Source organism: Rattus norvegicus, chromosome 3 (assembly GCF_021556685.1).
Source record: "Rattus norvegicus strain SHRSP/BbbUtx chromosome 3, alternate assembly SHRSP_T2T, whole genome shotgun sequence".
Lineage (NCBI taxonomy): Eukaryota > Metazoa > Chordata > Mammalia > Rodentia > Muridae > Rattus > Rattus norvegicus.
The window spans coordinates 44,356,746-44,370,398 of NC_141536.1; the positions used below are offsets into that span (position 1 = coordinate 44,356,746).

A 13,653-nucleotide genomic window follows, 5' to 3' on the forward strand; every position below is an offset into this window, starting at 1 on the left:
ACATTCAATATCTGCTCTCTACTGAGGACACAAAAGAACCTTAAGAACTAGAACCTGCTTTAAATTAGAAGGACAATTTGTACATCCATCCTTTTTGAATTCTTAATACTACATGATGGCAAAGCCAATGGTTTATAGATGGCCTGGTACCACATTGCCAAAGTCAGAGAGGGACGGGGGGGCCTTACTTCTTTTGAACCCAGGCTTGTTGTGTTCTACTGAACCACAGCAGCCGCTTAAGTGACAGCCTGGGGCCATTTCTTTCCAGTGAGCCTTTCAAGACAGGCTGAGAGCGGTGCGGGGCGGACAGAAGTAAGGATGGCAGAGACAAGACGCTCTAGAGATGAAAATGACCAAGTGGCATCGTTTCCTGGAAAACCAAACACTTTACCCAAAAGAGTAAACAGTTTTGGTTATTTTATTCATGCCTTTTCATTCTTCTATGTTCTATACGCACCTCAGAAAGGTTGGTTTGCCTTGTTTTGTTTTCAGGCACATTATTTAATAGCGCCTAAGAGTCGGGGTGTTTTAGCTGAACTCAGATGCACATGAGTAAGTCCAGTTGGAAGCTGTTCATGCATATCGGCAAACAGACTATGACCTTTTGACCTTAGCTTATTAAACACAAGGAAATTCATAGTTAAAATTCCACTCTCAGCTCTTCAGCCAAGATGGAAATGGCCCGGGCCATCAAAACATGACAAACATGCCTCAAGTCCCAGGAACCTGCTAGAATTGTCAAGTGTGCAATTCAAGTCACAATAAATCAAGACTTCACCTTTAAAAGTCTATGTGTGTTGTCCTTAAGGGTGAGGAGACAGACAGACTATGCCCCAAGCTGAAGCACGGCACGGAGGATAAACACCTCCTGGGAGATGTTGGATGTTCCCTCTGCTCTTTAAAGATCATCTTGGGAGAAAATTTAGCTGCTTCCTATTTTGCTGGTATGAAAAGGGGAAGCCCCACTTCGGAGTCCACAGTCCTGCAAAAGGCAAGGTCCACTCACACTCCCCTCAGAGTGTGGCTGTGGGACAGAGGGCGCGCACTTGTGTGTGTGTTCACCCAGAGACTTAGTGCTTCGATGGTCCCGTGTGAGCCGAACGGGAGGTCGAAAAGCTGGATGTATTCAAGGCCCTGATGGACAGTCAAAGAAGCAAACAAGCAGCAAACAATGGATGGGCATTTCATTTACAAAGATACGGTTCAGAATGTGGGCAGCAGGCAGTGTCTTGCTGATATCATCAGTTTCTTCCTGCTAATCGCAGAGAGGTGGCTTCTTTCTTTATTCAAGGGTTCTGTCATCTGGAGGCTTGTACGAGGACACCAGACTTCTTTGGTACAACTTCAGCACGGCAAAGATGGGTTTAGACTTGTGCTGCCTTTGAGGGGAGTGCACGGAGGACTCAGGATACCTTTGTGGAGACGCTACATCTCCACAGGTCCCTTGATTTACAACCTCGTGGGAAATCCTGAAAAACAAAAACAAAAACAAAAACAAAAAACAAAAAACTCCTGCAGCAGCTTGGAAGCAGCTTCCACTTTCAGATCCCTGCTCTATGAATGTATTTTCATAGCCATTTGCTTGGAAGTCCAGGCAATAAATAAGTACACAGCCCACAGCTCTGCCTGAGGCCGAGCTCTTGTTTTGCTGTGGGCATCAGAGAAAGGGCAGGCGGAGGGGTCCCAGCTCCAGGCCTTTCCCTGGTCTAGTCTGCATGGCTCTTGTCAGCTGGAGTTTCCTGTCAACTCCAAGCACTGCGGCTGTGATAACATTCATTTCCACGGTTCCCGCCCCAGGTGACACTCAGGAATGTCTTTGAGATGCCAGCTGAGTTGGACAGGGTCACTGTCACACCCAGCCTGCTGTGGCCAGCTTGCAGAGATGGGCAAGGGCTGGCAGTCATTTTGGCCTCTTTTGTTTTTGTAAGGCTTTTTTATTTATTTATTTTTTTTTGTACTAGTGGGTGGTCCCTTCAGTCTTCCACTACATTCCAAATATTTCTGAAATGTTCTGAGAGGTGGCAATCAACCAAACGTACACAGTCCTGACTCTGGCAAGGTTCCTCGCCCTCACATTCCGGGTTTCGTTCTCTTTGAAGTCAGACTGAACACAGAGTAACTTGTGAAGACCTAAAACTTGGATGTCTATAGACATTTTCTTCCCTCCCTCCTTCCTTCCTTCCCTCCTTCCTTCCTTTCCTACAAACCCTGTGGTTTCTAAACTTTAATAGCCCATTAGAATCAGCCAAAAATTTTAAGCAGGTATTTACAACACGTATCTATAAGACGTGTGTGTGGGTCACTAAGTCAATATTTTGTGATAATGAAACAGAACAATTTACAGATGGAACATAGAAAAATATTGATCTGTATTTTCCCCACTCTTGCCTCTACTGCCTACTGTATATCGATATGGGCTGAATTTCATATGTGTCACCTGATGAGAGTGGCTTAGCCTTTTGTGATCTAAGTCACCTTATGGGTTAAGTCCTGTTTGCTTTTATACCTGAGTTCTGTGCCTTTTCTAGCTAGAAGCTGTGCTACTGAGAAAACACAGGGGGGCACCGTCTGCCCTGAGTCGCCCTTCACTTTTTCCCAGTCTCACCTGCCAGTTGCGCAGAGATGGGTTCATGGGCTCTGCTGAAAGTCCCCAACAGATTTCCATCTGCCTCCATGTCAATCAAATGCTGTTATAGTCTAAAGAAAACCTGCTGCCCAGGGGTCAAACCCACAATACAAATCAGGGAGAAAAGTCAAGCGGATGTGGCATCTTACCCGCCCAGATAAGTAATGATAGAACGGTGAGTGGAGGTCCCCTGGAAGGCCTCCGACCTTTGACACTTAGGACATTTTTCCTCCCAGTTCCTCCTCACCTCACTCCTCATCCAGAGCCAATCCCCTTCTCTCCTTAGAAAACAAACAGGCACTGGGCATCCCCTGTGCATACCTTTAATCCCAGCACTCCGGAGGTCAGCCTGGTCTACAAAGTGAGTTCCAGGGCAGCCAGGGTTACACAGTAAAACCCTGTGTTGGAAACAACAAAAATAACAGCAGCAGCAGCAGCAGCAGCAGCAGCAACAACAACAACAACAAAGGAAACAAACAGGCTTCTAAGAGAGAAGAATAAAATAAAAAAGGAAACTAACGAACATATTGGAGTCGAACAAGGCAAACAGAAGGAAAGGAGTCCTAGAGGAGGTGCAAGAATCAGAGACCCACTTGTGTGCACACTCAGGGATCCCATAAAAACAGCAAACTGGAAGACTGCAGTACAGACACAGAAGACCTGGTACAGACCTGGGCAGGCCCTGTGCATGCTGCTTCAGTCCTGGTGAGCTCCAGTGAGCTTTGCTCATGCTGATTTAGAGGGCCTGTTGTCTCTGTGCCTTTCATTCCCTCTGAATCTTGCACTCTTTCTGCTGACCCCCACCCCCTACCCCACCCGCTTCCATTGGGTTTCCTGCACCCCTAGGGGAAGGATTTGATAGAGGAATCTCATTTAGGGCTGTCTTAGTTAGGGTCTTATTGCTGTAAACAGACACAATAACCAATGCAAGTTTCATAAAGGACAGCATTTAACTGGGGCTGGCTTACAGAGGTTCAAAGGTATAGTCTGGTATCATCAAGGCGGGAGCAGGGCAGCATCCAGGCAGGCATGGTGCAGGGGGAGCTGAGAGTTCTACATCTTCATCCGAAGGAAGCCAGGAGCAGACTGAGCATCCTCAGGCAGCTAGGAGGAGGCTCTCCAAGCCCACCCCAGTGACACACTTCCTCCACCAAGGCCACACCTTCTATTAGTGCCACTCCCTGTCAAGCATATGCAAGCCATCACAAGGGCCAAATGTTTTTCTCTTAACACAATGTCTGGCTGTGGGTCTCTATCCCATCAACTGGAGGAGGGAGCATCTCGGATGGTGAGGGAACAAGACGCTGTTCTATGAGTATGGAAGAATGCTTTTAGATGTCTTCACATTGCTATGTGTTTTGGTCTTTGGTGTGTCTTTTAGACTGGTAGAGCTTGGTTTTACCCCAGGTCTCTGAGCTATCTAGTCCCAGGTTCTTGGTCAGCCAATCGGTGTTGACTGTGGGTTCCATCTCATGGAGTGTGTCTTAAATCCAGTCAGACCCTGGTTGGTTGACTTATACAGACAGGTTTTGTGCCACCCTTGCCCTAGCCTATCTAGCAGCTGGACCTAAGGGTTTGTGTTTGACTTGGTGTTTGAATTTCTCCTTTAGTGTCTGCATTTTTCTTTTGGGGGCATGCAGAGCACCTACCTGTTCCATAGACTCTGGGACATAGGGGGCCAAGGCTCTGTGCAGGCACCAGCTCGACCTCTCCTTGTTCAATGAGTTGTGTGGGTGTTGTCTTCAGCAGTGAGAACTTGCCATCGTTTTGTGGAAGGCAAGTTACAGTCTTGGCAGCAGCCTGGGTCCTTGGGGGTTACCATGGAACCTTTTCAGCAAACAACTCAGTTAGATGTAAACCAGTTCTGGTGCTGGAAGCTTCCTTTGATGATAAGATATGGCCAGTTGAGGCTCTGTCTCCACACTATTGGGTGACTTCACTTAGATCTCCTTCATATAAACACACACACACACACACACACACACACACACACACACACACACACATATGTTAGGAGACTTCTACCATATTAGATTTCCATACTGCCCCTCCAATGGCCTTTATTGTTTCTCCTCATACTCCTCCTTTATCCCTCTCTCTCCTCCCCCTCCCCACTTCCTATTTCTGTTCCAGCCCCTTCATCCATCCATAGCTAACTACTGTTTCCCTTTCCCTAATGAGATCTAGCTGTACTCCCTGGTGGCCGACTCTATATCTAACCTTTGTGATTTGATGGATTGTAGCTTGGATATTAACTTAAAAGCTGATATCCACATATAAACAAACACATACCATATTTGTCTCTCTGGGTCTGAGTTCCCTCACTCAGGATGATTTTATATCTAGTTCCATCCATTTACCCAAGAGTTTCATGATTCAGTATTTTTTGACAGTTGAGCAAAGCCTCGTTATGTAAATGAACTATAGTTTCTTTATCTATAGTCTACTGTGGGGCATCTAGGTTGTTTCTAGTGATCCGGCTATCATGAGTGGAACAGCAATGGCCGTGTTTGAGCAAATGTCTCTGTGGGAGGATGAAGCATCCTTTGGGTATGTGAGTGGTATAGCTGGATCCTGAAGTACATCACTTCCCATATTTTTGAGGAACGGCCACACTGATTTGTTTACTGACTGTACAAGTTTAGATTCCCACCAGCAATGGATGAGTGTTCTCCTTACTCCATATCCTGAAGGATGTAAGATGAAATCTCAAAATAGTTTTAATTTGCATTTCCCCAATGGCTAACAACATTAAACATTTTAAAAGCATTTCTTAGCCGTTCGAACGTCCTCTTTTGAGAATTTTATGTTTAGATCTGTATCCTACTTTTAATTGCGTTATTTGGCTCTTTGACATCCAAGTATTTTTGTTGTTGTTGTTTAAGATTTATTTATTTATTTCTGTTTGTGAGGACAGCATCACTGTCTTCAGATACACCAGAAAAGGGCATCATATCCCAGTACAGATGGCTGTGAGCCACCATGTGGTTGCTGGGAATTGAACTCAGGACCTCTGGAAGTGCGTCAGTGCTCTTAACTACTGAGCCATCTCTCCTGCTCCTTGACATCTAGCATTTTGGGTTCTTTATAGAGCTTAGATATTACCCCTTAGATATGTAGTTGGTAAAATATTTCCCCATTCTGTAGGCTGCTTCTTTGTCTGAATGAAGGTGTCCTTTGCTTTGCAGACACTTCTCAGCTTCATGAGGTCCCATTTATTAAGTGTTAATCTTAGTACTAATGATATTCTATTCCCAAAGCCTTTTCCTATACCAAGAAGTTCAAGGCTATCCCCTACGTGCTTTTTATCTGGTTTGGTATAGCTGGTTTTATGTTCAGGTCTTCGATCTATTTGGAGTTGAGTTTTGTGTAGGCTGATACGTATGGATTTATTTAGATTTTTCTACGTGTAGACATCCAATTTAATCAACACAATTTGTTGAAAATGCTATTTTCAAGTTTCTTGCTTCTTTATAAAAAATAATAATAATCAGGTGTCCATAGGTGTGTGGATTTATATCTGGGTATTTATTCAATTCCATTGATTAATGTTTTTGGTATTGTACAATTCCATGAAATACTGGATTTTATTAGTACTGCTCTGGAGTGTGATTTGGAGTCAGGTAGAGCACTTCTTCCCACACTTCTTCCATTTCTCGGGATTGTTTATCTATCTTTGAACTTTTGTGTTCACATAAAGCTGAAAATTGCCATTTTAAGATCCATGAAGAGTTATGTTGGGAATTTGATAGCAATTGAATTGAATCTGTAGATTGCCTTTGGTAGGCTGGCCATGTTTACTATATTAATCCTACTGATCCATGAGCATGAGAGATCTTTCCGGTTTTTTTTTTTTTTTTAATATCTTTGTTCAATGTCTAGAAACTTCTATCAAACAGGTCTTTCACTTGCTTGGTTAGAGTTGCCCCAAGGCATTTTATATTATTTGAGGCTATTGTAAAAGGTATTGTTTCTCTGATTTTGTTTTCAATCCATTTATCATTCGTTTATAGGAGGGCTACTGATTTTTGTGAGATAATTTTGTATCCAGCTACTTTGCTGAAAGTGTTCATCAGCTGTAGGACATTTTAACTTTTAGGATCAGTTATGTATACTATAATGTCATTTGCAAATAACAATACTTTGACTTCTTCCTTTCCAATTTGAATCCCTTTAATCTTCCTTAGCTGTCCTGCTAAGACTTCAAATACTATAGAATAGGTATAGAAAGAGTGGAAAACCTTGTCTTGTTCCTGACTTTAGTGGAATTGCTTTGAGTTTCTCTTCATTTAAGTTGATGCTGGCTGCAGGCTTGCTATATATGGACTTTTTCATGTTTAGGTATGTCTGCTGTGTCCCTAATCTCTCCAGGATTTTTATTGTGAAGGGGTGTTGGATTCATGTCCAAGGCCTGTTCTGCATCTAGTGAGAGGATCTCAGTTTGCTTATATTGTGGATTACATTTATTGACTCATTTATGTTAAAACATCCCTACATCTCTGGGATGAAGCTTACTTGACCATACTGGATAGTGTTTTTGATATGCTTTTGGATTCAGTTTGCAAATATTTTATTGAGTATTTTTACATCTATGTTTATAAGAAAAAATTTCTTTGTAATTTTCTTCTTTGATGGGTCTTTATGTGGTTTGAATATCAGGGTAACAAATATCATATAACAAATTGGGCAGTGTTCTTTCTGTTTGCATTTTGTGGGGTAATTTGAGGAATATTAGTGTTAACTCCTCTTTGAAAGTCTGGTCAAATTCTGTGCTAAAACTATCTGGCCCCGTTGGTTTTTTGTTTTTATTCTTTTTTTTGTTGGAGACTTTTGATACCTGCTTCTATTTCCCTAGGTCTGTTTAAATTACTTATCTGTTTCTTTTATATTTTCCAATTTGTCAGAGAACATACTTAAAAATTATGCCCTTATGATTCTCTGGATTTCCTTGGTATCTGTTGATCTGTGCCCTTTTCATTTAATCTTTTTAATTTGGATATTTTCCTCTCTGTCTCTTAGTTAATTTGGATAAGGGTTTGCCAATTTATTGATTTTCTCAAAGAACCAGCTCTTTGTTTCATTCCATGTATGTTCTTGCTTGTTTGTTTGTTTGTTTCTATTTAACTGACTTAAGCCCTGAGTTTATTTACTCCTTTTGGGTGTGACCTTTTCTTTTTGTTGTAGAGTTTTTAACTGTGCTGTTAAGTTACTATTATGCTATGGCTCCATTCTTTAAAATGTAGCTCTTCGAGCTGTGAACTTGCCTAGTAGAACTGTCTTTATTGTATCTCATATGTTTAGAAGGTTGTGTATTAAAAGCTGTAGAGGGAAAGAACAAGTAACATATAAAGGCAGACCTATTAGAATAACATCTGACTTTAATAGAGTCTCCAAAAGCTAGAAGGGCCTGGACAGATGTCACAGTGTCTCTCCCCAGCAATAGAGAGCCTAAAAAATGGTCTTTCTTTGTGTTGTAAATTCAGTGTTTTGATTATTATATGCTGTGTGGACTTGCTCTCCTGTCCAGTCTAATTGGTGTTCTGTATGCTTCTTGTACCTTGATAGGCATCTCCTTCTTTGGGCTAGAAATTTTTTCTTGTAAGATTTTGTTGAAAATATTTTTCTGTGACTTTGACCTGGGTTTCTTCTCCTTCCTCTATTGCTAATATTATTAGATTTGGTCTTTTCATAGTATATCAGATTTTCTGCATGTTGAGTGCCAGTGCTTTTTAAGGTTTAACAAAATTTTCTTTGACTGAGGTGTCCATTTCTTCTGCTGTGTACTCAGTGCCTGAGCGTCTTTCTTCCAACTCTTGTATTCTGTTGGTGAGGCTTGCCTCTGAGGTTTGTTTACACTCCTACATTTTTCATTCCCAGATTTCCCTCAGTTTGGGTTTTCTTTGTTGATTCTATTTCCACTTTTATGCTTTGAATTGTTTTATTCACTCCCTTCCACTCTTTGTATTTTCATAGACTAAGGGATTTATTAATTTCTTCTGTAAAGACCTAGATCATATTCATAAAGGATTATTTTAAGGTCTCTCTCTCTCTCTCTCTCTCTCTCTCTCTCTCTCTCTCTCTGCGTGTGTGTGTGTGTGTGTGTGTGTGTGTGTGTGTGTGTGTGTGCACGTGCATGCACTATGGCTATGGCTATGGCTATGGCTATGTTGGAATATTTAGGACCTGCTGTGATAAGGTTCGTGGGCTCAAGAGGAGACATATTATATTGGTTGTTATTGATAGTGTTTTTACAAGGCTGTTCGGGCATCTGAAATTGGGACGGTGGTAGTTCTAGGTGCTGATATCTGGTCTTGGCTTTATTGAGTGTATGTTTTATTCCTTGGTTTCCGTTATACTCTCTGGTTCTTAGAAAAGTGTGGGGGTTGGGGATTTAGCTCAGTGGTAGGGCGCTTGCCTAGGAAGCGCAAGGCCCTGGGTTCGGTCCCCAGCGCCGAAAAAAAGAACCAAAAAAAAAAAAAAAAGAAAAAGAAAAGTGTGGCAGCTGTGTGTTGCCTGGTAGGAAATTCTTCTGGACCCTGGTAGGATTGGCCTTGAGGGTTCCAGGTAAAATGTGTTTCTGGGTATTGGGAGTAGATAAGGAATTAGGGAGTCTGGGGTGGGGAACTACGGGACGGAGGAAAGCAGAGTGTACCTCCAGGGTCTGCTTTGTCCCCTGGGAATGTGGGCAGAGAGTAAGAGAGGTTCACAGCAGGCCTTCTATAGAGCTGGGGATGAGACCAGCGGATTGGACTTCAAGGACTAGAGAGAATGGCAAAGATCTGTAGTTAGCTTATTTGCTCCTGGTCTTCTGGGGTTGGAGGCTGGGGTGAAGCAGTGCACTGAAGAGAGAAGTTGGAAGGGAAACACTGCAGACAGAGGCAGGATGTTGGAAGAGGTGGCAAAGCTAGGAACAAGGCTGGAGGATTGGATGTGGAGTTGAGGGGGAGGCAGTAAAGATCTGCAGTCAGTCTCCTTGCTTCCCTGGTGGGAGGCAAGCCTTTTTAATATGGGTGTTCTTATTTACTCATGAAATATTTTCTAAAAATGGCTCGAGTCTTAAAGGCTTGGTTGCTGATGCAAGCAGTAGGCAGAGAGCCTTGCCTGCCCCAGTGGATCAATCTATCAGTGAATTCAAACGTGAATAAACTATTAGGAGATGGCAGACCCTGGAAAATGCAGGCTGGTTTCAGAAAGTTCCCCAGGGATGTCTCTGGGCTCCACCTTGCCCTGGCTCCTTCTTATTTGTTATTGCTTCTTTCTGCTTCTTGTGTAACATGAGATTCTTCAGCTTTACCTAGGGTCAGTAGGCACTAACAGACTGTGAGCCAAAAGTGCTGAATCAGGGAGCCTGCCTTCAGGGTTTACTGCTGTGAACAGACATCAAGACCGAGGCAACTCTTACAAAGGACAACATTTAACTGGGGCAGGCTTACAGGTTCAGAGGTTCAGTCCATTATCCTCAAGGTGGGAGCACGGCAACATCCAGGAAGGCATGGTGCAGGAGACTTCCAAAGGCAAACAGGAGAAGACTGGCTTCCAGGCAGCTAGGACGGGGGTCTTAAAGCTCATGCTGACAGTGACAGTCAACCTCCAACAAAGCCATACCTACAACAAAGTCATACCTCCAAATAGTGCCACACCCTGGGCCAAGCATATTCAAACCACCACGGAGCCTAAATAAACCTTACTCTTTCAAACTACTTCTGTCAGGTGTTTGGTCCCCATCTGGGTCCATTTCCTGTTGCTGTGATAAAAGCAACTCAGTAGAGAAGGAGTATTTTAGCTGAGAAGTCCAGGGTGCAGTCTTTCATGGTGGGGAAGCCACAGTGGCTGGAGCTTGAGTCTGCAGTCAAGAAGCAAAACGTTGAGTGTGTGTTTACTACGTGTTTCCCTTTCTCCACTTACAGTCTAGGATCCCTGGCTTAGGAAATGATCCCACCTACAATTAAGGTGGGTCTTCCCACATCAATGAACATAATCAAGATAATCCCTCAGACATTCTCAGAGGCTAAGTTTAATCTAGATAATCTCTTGCAGGTGTGCCTGGAGGCTGATCTCCCAGGAAAGTCTAGAGTCCGATGAATAGACCATTAACAGGAACCATCACACAGTAGCCAAAGAGCTATCTAATAGAGGTACCATTGTTTCAGAGACAAATGTGCACAGTGGTGAAGAAAAACAATCCTATACCCTTCCCTTTCGGAGATGAGACTGTAGAATAGTGGTGGAGTTGCTAGCCTAGCATGCCCAAGTCTGTGAGTTCAACACCCAGCTCTCAAACAGACAAGTCAAATAGCCTTCTTCAAACAGTTTTCTCTGTTTCATTTTTCACAGCAGGTACAATGTCATCATTACTGGGGCAGAGCCAACTACGAGCCCCCTATTTTTGCAGAACTAAGTGCCTGATTGTACATTCTAAAAAGATGGCATAGTCAGAAAGTTTGAAGGGTTTTGCCCAGTAATATGGAGATGTGGTGTTCCCCTGGTGGGCTGGTCTGCTGCTTTCTTTTGACAGGGAACTCACATTTAGGGACAGCTTAGGCAGCTTGTCACAGGAACAAAATGAATGTCCATGTCCCTGCAAGTGACACCAGATGTGCTGTAAAGCCATGGTAAGTGAAGTCACTCCAATGAAGGCAGCTGCCAAGGCTGGGCCCAGTTCAGAGAAACCAACATTGACAGGAAGCATCAGGGAGCCTGCTGCCCTCCTCAAGCCTGAAGGGGAAAAGAGAAGAGCCCACAGTGCTTGAGGAAACCATGGCCACTAGATGGTTACAGGAGTTGTCTTAGCTCCTCAGACTGCCAGAGTGTGGATAGCTTAAGCAACAGAGACTTACTTTCCTGAAGTTCTGAAGACTGGGAGCCCAAGATTAAGGCTCCCACAGATTGGTTTCTTCTGAGGCTCTTTCCTTATGGTGTTCCCCCGTGCCTTGGTGTGGTCTCCCAGTGTGCTTTATCTCTGTGTCCACATTTCCCAGTATGGTAAGGGAATAGCTACCTTGGGGTGTTCAATCATCTGCCCATCTCCAGATGTCATAACATCCCGAAATAGCGGGGGTTAAGTATGCTTTTAGATTCAGCTCCGTTCTGAGACACTAGGGATTCCATTTCTACTTGCAACTGCATTCTCAGGCTCTGGTGATTAGGTTCTATGTCCCATTGCAGCCCCATTCTAAGGTTATGGTTATTAAATTCAGCATAGGAATGGGGTGGGGTACAGTTTAGTCCCTGACAGGGACACCTCTAATCTGTGTCTCCCAGGGAGGGAGCCTGAACAACCGTGTCTTAATGGATTATTCTCTTTCCTCTAGCCCACCTTGAAGCCTTTTGGTACCTCCTGTTGGATACGTCCAAATGAAAGACCAGAGGCAAGTGAAGTTGTCTGATGACGCTGTGAAGGTCAGCCTTCTAGGATGCAGAGAAAAAAGTACTTTGCAGAAGTCCATAGTGCATGTAGCATACAAGGTTCCCTTTCTTGTAGCGTTAATTCCCTTTCTTGATGCAGAGACAAGATTCCTGACCAAAACAACTGAAGTAGGAGCTTATCGGGCTCACTGGTTAAGGGTCAACTACCATCATGGTGGGAAAGTCATGGCGTCAGAAGTCATGGAGCACGTGGAGCAGGTATTGTTCGCAGAGACTTGGGTGTTGCTGTCCAGCCACCTTACTCTTTTGTGGTGCTGCTCACAGCAGAGAGTGTTAACACTTACTCAAAGGAATGCTCAGAGAGTGGGTCTCGGTTAAGCTACCATTGAAGATCAAGTGTCATGGCCGACATGGCTGAACGTAGGGAGCATTATAGAGTAGAGACATAGAAAGGAGGAGACAGAATGTTCTGAGTGGGGTGGTTGGCTCTGTGGGCTCTACAGTGTGAACACGACAGGGATAGGTAGCACCAGCTCTGGGGAGAATCAGAGAAAGGTCTGTGACAGGGAAAAACGTGCCTCCTATGGGTTAAGCAATTTTTAAATCTTCTGTTTGGTGCATAGCTTCCAGAGAATTCCCTGCTATTAGCCAAACATGTGCTCCATGACTCTGAGCAATACCCTGACCATAGGCTGAGGTTGATAAGCAATAACCTGGAAGTCATAAATCCAGCCTCCGTAATGAAGAGCCTGAAGAGAAATAGATTCTGATGCCATGGTCTCTGTGGCTTTGTTTGCTTGTTTGTTTGGTGTGTGTATGTGTGTGGTGGTCTCTGTGTGTGTGTGTGTGTGTGTGTGTGTGTGTGTGGTGCATATGTATGCGTGGTGTATGGTATGAGTATGTGTGTGTGTAGTATGTGTGGTGTGTATTGTGTGTTTATGTGTGTGTGTAGTGTGCTGTGTGTGTGTGTGTGTGTGTGGTGCATATGTATGCGTGGTGTATGGTATGAGTATGTGTGTGTGTAGTATGTGTGGTGTGTATTGTGTGTTTATGTGTGTGTGTGGTATGCTGTGTGTGTGTATGTTTGTGTGTGTGTGGTGTGGTGTGTGTATGTTTATGTGTGTGTAGTATGTGTGGTATGTGTATAGTGTGTGGTGTGCATATGTGTGTGTGGTGCGTGGTATGAGTATGTGTGTGTGTAGCATGTGTGGGGTGTGTGGTATGTATATGTGGTGTGTGGTATGTGTCTATGTGTGTAGTGTGTGTGGTATGTGTGTGTGTGTGGTATATGGTGTGTGTGTGTATGGTATGTGTATGTGGTGTGTATATGGTGTATATGTGTGTGTGTATGTGTGTGTGTGTGTGTGTGTGTGTGTGTGTGTACGTATGTGTGTTCTTCAAGGTGTAGCTTCTCAGTTCTACCTGGGTGGGTGGGGAATCGCTAAGCTACAATGTAATACAAATCCCTCATGGTTGTTTTTATGTCGTTCCAGCTCCTTTGGCTGGTGGTGCTGGATGACCAGAACTTAAAGAAGAACATGGCATATTTTATATCAAAAGGAGTAGTTAATATTAATTTAGATCCCCATTTCTTGCTAGTCTCTGATAACCTAAATCTCAGAAAGTATAATTACTGGTACAGGCATTGAGTGATTTTTAAT

At 43.6% G+C, this 13,653-nt stretch overlaps 1 long non-coding RNA gene across 1 annotated transcript; it reads right to left on the bottom strand.

Annotated features, from left to right (window-relative positions):
* On the bottom strand, positions 1-3,700 carry LOC134486286 (uncharacterized). The gene is made up of 3 exons (XR_015684349.1): positions 3,595-3,700; positions 2,606-3,024; positions 1-1,469 (listed from the first exon to the last, which is right to left on the bottom strand). It is a non-coding gene; the product is annotated as an uncharacterized LOC134486286 (long non-coding RNA).
* Positions 3,701-13,653: the final 9,953 nt, after the last annotated feature.